This window comes from Bos indicus, chromosome 24 (assembly GCF_029378745.1).
Source record: "Bos indicus isolate NIAB-ARS_2022 breed Sahiwal x Tharparkar chromosome 24, NIAB-ARS_B.indTharparkar_mat_pri_1.0, whole genome shotgun sequence".
Taxonomy (NCBI): domain Eukaryota; kingdom Metazoa; phylum Chordata; class Mammalia; order Artiodactyla; family Bovidae; genus Bos; species Bos indicus.
In genome coordinates this window covers 1,811,605-1,818,865 of record NC_091783.1, presented here as the reverse complement: position 1 = coordinate 1,818,865, position 7,261 = coordinate 1,811,605, and the positions used below count along the sequence as shown (strand labels likewise).

General features: G+C 45.0%; 1 non-coding gene across 1 annotated transcript; it reads right to left on the bottom strand.

Annotated features, from left to right (window-relative positions):
• Positions 1–847: 847 nt before the first annotated feature.
• TRNAG-GCC (transfer RNA glycine (anticodon GCC)) lies at positions 848–919 on the bottom strand. The gene has a single exon. It is a non-coding gene; the product is annotated as a tRNA-Gly (tRNA).
• Positions 920–7,261: the final 6,342 nt, after the last annotated feature.

The following is a 7,261-nucleotide window of genomic DNA, read 5'->3' as shown; positions in this document are numbered from 1 at the left end:
CTGCATTGATGCCTCACAGAGAAAGTCGACCCATTAAATCCAGTTTTCAATGTGCTTCTTGGTTGCTGCAATGACTTCACAGGATTTCAGTGTCTCATAATCTGTGCTGAGTGAAAGATGCATCACTATTTAAGCTGATCCATTCAAAACTGGATGAATATTTTTTAAAACCCTAACCCTGTCAAGAAGCTGCGATGATCCCAACTGATTACTTAGATATTTCAAAATTATCCTTAGATTCAATTTTTAAATTTTTATTTAAATAAAATAAATTAGAAATTCAGTTTTTCAAGGTTAGTGCAAAGTGTATAATAGTTGCTTAAAGCATCAATTATATTAGTTCTGAGTGGTGATCAACACTGGACAATGGTACAGCTATGAAATGGTGTCTGTTCTTAAAACAATGGTTTTGGGAGACTGGGAAAACTATGCAATGCTCCTGGAAAATGTAATATTTAATGCCAAAAGATATGTGTATGTGGAGTGTTATGATTACAGCTAGGTACAGCAATTGCAGACTAAAAATCTAAAACACCCAAAACTACACATGATGGAATTAATGGACATACATACAGATGTGACCTAACAATGACACTTAAGCCCAGACCAGACTCAAATAGACACTCTAGATATTTTCATACCTAATCTGAAATTTAATAAGGTTCAAGGTCCTTTTTTAAAATGAAAACCTAGTATTTCCCCCAACTTCTACTCTTCTTAAAAATCTTGTTTAGTCATTCAGTCTCTCTCTTGTAACCCCATGGACTGTAACCCACCAAGCTCCTCTGTCTAAGGTATTTCTGAGGCAAGAATTCTGGAGTGGATTGCCGTTTCCTTCTCCAGGGGATTTCCTGACCCAGGGATTGAACCTGGGTCTCCTGCATGGCAGGCAGATCCTTTACCACTGAGCTACCAGGAAAGACAGAGCCTTTAAGAGTCTGAAGAAGGAAGTGGAAAGGACTCGGTGCAGACACCCTGGTTCCAGTCCCAGCTCTGCCCTCTGGGTTGCATGGAACCAAAAGACTCTGGACTTCCCTGAAACTCTCCCTGCAGGGCCTGAGGATCACAAACTACACCTTCTGAAATTTCCTCCGGCAGCATAAATGGCATAGAATAGTCATAGGTTATAGTTCTAGGGCTCTTTTTATTAAAAGAGTACTTCCCAGAGCCTCATCCAAGGCCAGGAAATACTATTCTTTTCACAGGTCAGAGGCATCAAGGTCCTGGAACTCACTCTCCTCCAAAACTGGCACTTAGGAAACCACAGAATGACTCAGGCTTGTGCCTACAGAGCCAATGCCCATCTTATTTCCAGGAATCCACCGAGGGCTTGCTTGATGCCCTCCAAAAGCTCCAGTGGGAACCATCATAGACCCTACCAGAAGAACGAGTCCATCCCAGGTTGGTGGCAGGAACAAGCCCATGTAGTGAGAGGCCCGGGGCTGACACCTGTCCACACAGCCTGAAGCCTGGGCTTGTCCTTCTCATGCTCAGGACCTGGCATCAACTACAAACTGGCACGTGCCATCTGCCTCTGCAGGGATTAAATCACGTGCTACTGCAGCTACGGACTTTCAAACCGCCTGCCCCCTCCCGCCGAAGGGAGTGCAGGGTAGAGAGCAGGAATGAGGCGCTCTGTGCTCTGGAAAAACTGGCAGACCAGCCCTTCAGATAATTATTTTCAAGAGCTGATTTCCTGAGCCCAATTCTTCCATCTCCTCATATCTAGAAAAGCACTAAAATCATTCACGGTGATAACTGTGCCTTGTGATGGCAGAAACCTTCTACAAAAATATGTGCTTGTCTGCATGCACTCCCCCTTCAACCAAGGAGCTTCCCAGGTGGCTCACTGATAAAGAATCCGCCTAAAAACGCAAGAGACACAAGAGATGCAGGTTCAACCCCTGGGTCAGGAAGACACCCTGGAGTATGGCAACCCACTCCACTGTTTGGAGAATTCTAAGCACAGAGGAGCCTGGCAGGTTACAATCCATGGAGCCAAAAAGAATCAAACACAACTGCGCAACTGAGCACACCCCTTCACCAAAATCACATGTGTACTGACCTTGCCCTTGCCTCTTTGGAGCAGTTTCTCAGAGCTATCTGAGGTGCTGTCTCCTGGGCTGCAGTCCTCCTTTTGCCCAAAATACAACAACTCTCAGCTCTCACGTTGTGCACTTTTGTTTTAGGTCAGCATGGCAGAAGCATCTCCATCCCACACATCCAGAAACTAAGAGGCTCTCTAAGACCCAGACTAGAGCTCCCAGACCACGCCCTGCCCTTCCCCTGTCAACGGACCAGGCACAGGAAGGTCTCACAGGCCGCACGTCTTCCTCTCCCTTCTTTCTGCCTGGCTCTCCCTCCAAAGCCCTACCAGGCCACAGGTCTGAGGCCCGGCCAGCAGAGGCTGAGCCCACACCCACGGTGAGCCCTGTCCCCTGGTGGGGAGATGCAGTCAGGACCCCAAGTACGTCCAGTGCTGTGAGTGGCAGCTGCCACATTAGCTCCTTGAGGACCAAACTTAGAGAAGCAGCATCAAAACGGGCCGGAGCTGCCTCTCCCCGGCCCCCGCTCCTCGGGGCCCTGTGTGGCCCTAGAGGATGTGGGATCAAGGGGAGAAGGGAGGGACTGTGAGACAGAGGAAAGGTCGCAGGAACAGAGGCAAGAAGTGGAGGGTTTGGAGGGGAGCCCACTCCTGGGTGTGGCCACACCTGCCCCAGACCCACCTCCTCAGGCCAGTTTGATCCAGGAGCCCCCAGCTGGACTGTGGTTCAGGGTCACCCACCAGGTCACATCCTCAGATGGAGATTCTCAAGATCCGAACAGAACCAGAGCAGCCCAACTGTCAACTCAGGCCGATCTAGTGCACGGGTCCTTCCTGGATTCTGGTCGGTCGGACACTGCTATTGAAATTCTCCTAACACCAGCGGCACCTGGACTCAGACAGCTTGCCCTGATCCAATCCCATCGCCATCAGCCGCTCAACAATTAGACCCTTTCTCCACAATTTCAAAAGTGTTTTTTGATCTAGGGAAGGAGTGCTATTTTAGTATTTTTCACTCCAGTGTTTACACTCTTGTCCTTCACTTGTCAAATCTCAAACGTTTTAGAAATTAGTAGTCTCCAGGTTTCAGTTGCAAATTTTCAGTCAACAGAACAAAACCCAACCTTCTGCAGCGAAGGTAGAAAACCAACCCTGGTAGCAAAGCCTGTGTTCCTCCCTCCATGGCTCAGCTCACCAAGGTGGTAACTTCCCAGCCCAAGTAGGCGATTGAAATGCAAACGCTAATAAGTACTGTCTGTTTCTTTCTGCTATTCAAAAAATGGAGAAGAAATAAAACACAAAAACTCGTTAAAGCAAAGTTCAGATTACCAATGTGAGCACAAAACAGTCAGTAAATGCAAATGCCAATGTTCTAATTGTAACGATAAGTGAAACCACTTCACACCCTGGTCACATTGACTGTGTGTTTAAAGGTCTAATTAGAACCTTCAGCTCCTATGGGTGATATGGATGAATCCTTTATTATGAGTGCATTTATTCTTACAGCTTTGTGCCTTTCAGCAGTAAGCTCCTTGAAAGTAGGGATTCTCCTTTAATTCATTGAGGCTGTAACTGTGTTAGTGGCTCAGTTGTGTCCGACTCTTTGCGACCCAGTGGGCTGTAGCCCACCAGGCTCCTCTCTGTCCATGGAATTTTCTAAGCAAGAATACGGGTGTGGGTTGCCATTCCCTTCTTCTGGGGATCTTTCTAATCCCAGGATCAAACCTGGGTCTTCTGCGTTGTAGGCAGATTCTTTACCATCTGAGCCACCAGGGAAGCCTAATTTACTGTGGGAGTGGTATCAACTAGATGGTGTTGAGCCAACAGCAGGAAAACAACTCTGGGAGTACACTCAGTTTGGGCAGAGCAGTGATCTCCAGGGAACCAAGTGGTGAGCTGTATACCACCCAGCAGCTCCGTTCGTTACACACTGCGGGGTTCAGCTCCGTCATGTCTGAGCTTCTGCATGCAATCAAGAGACCAGCCATAGTTAAACTAAAAAACCCCTTCCAAAATAATTTCAATTTCAGTTTTGATTCTTTTTTTGTTGTTGTTGTTATTTTCACTTAGATTTTATGAGGAAAAATTTTAGAACACTAGTAATGGTATTATCGGAGAAGGCAATGGCACCCCACTCCAGTACTCTTGCATGGAAAATCCCATGGATGGAGGAGCCTGGTAGGCTGCAGTCCATGGGGTCTCTAAGAGTCAAACACGACTGAGCAACTTCCCTTTCACTTTTCACTTTCATGCATTGGAGAAGGAAATGGCAACCCACTCCAGTGTTCTTGCCTGGAGAATCCCAGGGACAGCGTGGGCTACCATCTATGGGGTTGCACAGAGTCGGACACGACTGAAGCGACTTAGCAGCAGCAGTAGCAGTAATGGTATTAGAAAAATAAAGGGAATTAGAAAAATATGCCCATATCCTAGAACATCACCCACTTTTCTATTCTCATGTTCCCTTCCTGTCTGCACTAATACAATGTGTTTTTTTGCACAGTTGAACAATGATGGTGCAAATGTATAGCCTTTACACTGACAGCTGTACCACTCATGCATTTTAACCCTTGGGCATTTAAAAGTATTTCAAATAGAGCTGCACTGGGCACATTCTGTGTTACTTTGTGACAAATTTTTCCTTAGGTTCTTTTTTTTAAGTTTAATATAATCCTTAAAACTCCTCACAAGTTCTCCATATTGCTTCAGAATAATTTAGATAAATTGAAAGCACATTTCTAGCAAAGTAATAATTTATTACAATAAGTTACCTACTTGACCAAAGGTTCCAAAATTTCGTAGAAAACACATGTACAGCTGTCATCACTTTTTCAAATAGAATTAGAATACCCTCTACTATTTATGATTTGTAATAACAAACCTACTAAAAAAGTTATGAAACATTTATAGGCCAAACAATGCAGAGACTAAAGAGTATACTTATTACAAACATGACAAAAAGTTCATAAATAAAAAACACTTACAACTAAAATCTTAAAGATATAAACAGATAATTAGATGAAGAGAAGAATTAATAGCAATAAAATATCTGGGGAAAAAAACGTTCATTCTTACAAATAGTGAAAGAAATGACAGCTAAAAAAATAAAGCATTTCTCACCTATTAGATTAAAAATAATCTAGTTATCAGTAAAGACTGAGAAAAGACAATCTGAAGACTTTGAAACTAGTGATTCACATTCCAGTCCCCCAGCTGTGTTGAGGAGCAGAGAGACAGACTGAGAGATAGGATCCCGGGTGGCCTCGGCCTGCAAGGGCTTGAAGCCGGGCTTGGGTTCCCAGCCAGAGGCTGAGGCTGGGCAGCAGCAGTGAGAGAAAGGAAGGAATTAGGCTTTGTTTGGAAGAAGCAAGTTACCCGCAGTATAAACACGCCGTCCACTAGGTGAGTAAACGCCGGGGGCAGGCTTTACACCTTCTGGAAAGGCCGGCTCTTTTTCTCTCTCTGTCCACGGCTCCGAGGGTCACGGTGCCCCGCGGTTCGACGTGCCGTGTACATGTCCGCGTGCGCCCGAGTGAGTTGTGGCGTCTGATTGTGGGGCGTGCTCAGTCACCGGGCCTGCTTATGATGGATCAATGAACAGGAACTCATTATATCCTGACGAAAACCAGCCACAGGAAGGGAGAGTCCACTTAGGTGTGTGAGAGTGAGATTATATACGGTTTTTTCCCGTTGTTTCATTTCACAAAACTGCAAAAGTCCAGCCAACGTTTTGTCAGTAAAAAACAATAAAGAATATGAAAAGCCCATCTTCACAGAACATTGGACATTGCAAAACAACCTGCAGCTATTATCGGATATATCAAAACTGACACGTAAAACTTTGGCTCTTGATTGAGCCATATCTCACCGGGACAGCTCAGCTCGTCCCCTCTCTCCCAAGTGGAGCTGCGTGTCCGAAGAACCCGGGCAGGGAGTTTATGAGCTTCATTGAATTGGTGGTATTCGGATGGTTGAAAAAATTGGTGACGTTGCAAAACTGATCGTTAGATGTTCAGAAGCAGAGGGACTCTTACTCCATCAGGACCTAAAGGAATAGCCTGGATTAGAAGCGAGGCTAATTGTGTTCACATACCTTATATAGAAACCAGGAGTGCTTTATGACTGCAGTGTTGATGCGTTTGCTACCTGTGGTCTCTTACCTTTTAAGAAAGCTAATGAACTGACACACAACTTGGTTCTAATGTCATCAAAAAGGCAACTATTTCTTGAAAACAGGAAAATAATCCCTGCATCTTCTCTCACATACACCCATATGGTATGAATTTTATGTCCTTTAATATTACTTTGTGTCTTTTCTAATATTGCAACAAGAATTTGTGTGTGTGTATTTGTGTGTGTGTGTGTGTGTGTGTGTGTAAAAACTGCACGCAAATTAAATGAGGAAGAAATAATTCAGAAGTTGCTTTTCCTGTGCTGCTTACAAGTAAGAGACAAACAGATACATGAGAAGCCGAACAGGGGTCAGATCCTAAGCCACAGATGTGCCAAAAAGCCCTATTACGCACTACTGACACCCCAGAATTCCCATCGGCACACCTAAATAATATCAGATTGGGCTCTTCACGTGTATTATACTGCCGAACATCTGTTTCCTGGGTTTCTGAGAGACTGTATTTAAAGCCTAAAGGTTTGGTATTAAGGGAAATAATTAACATGTTTCTTGGCAACTGGCCAGCAGGGATGGCACATCCCTCGAAAATGACAAAGTCTCTTCATCCCCCACGTCACCGTGAGCGATTCCCAGAGTAATTCGGGAGAATGACTGTAATAATACGCCCTTCCTCTGAAAGAGCTGTGATGTAGGCATGGGGATGACAGTGCATTTGCAGCCTGCATGGCGAGGAGCTGGACTCAAGGGCGCCGGAGGTCAGTGGAGATCCCACTGGTAAACTAGCCATCACCTGGTGTTCTCTTAGTTCTTAGAAATGGTCCTTTTGCATTCATAGGAAATTGAAGTGCTTCAGTGAATTCTAAAAGCTGAGATTTCCATTTTGAAGCTGCCAGGGACACATCCTTCAGACACTCTCAGTGGATTTACAGCTGTGGTCCCAAAATTTATTTCAGCATCTCTGAGCAGTACCCCAGCCCAGCCCAGTCTTCTTGGAGAAGTTTCTAGAGGGTGCGGGTATCATTTTGGTCTTAGTTCTTTTTGATTGCACAGACAGACTCACCCTCATGGGAGGTAAAACTTCTCAA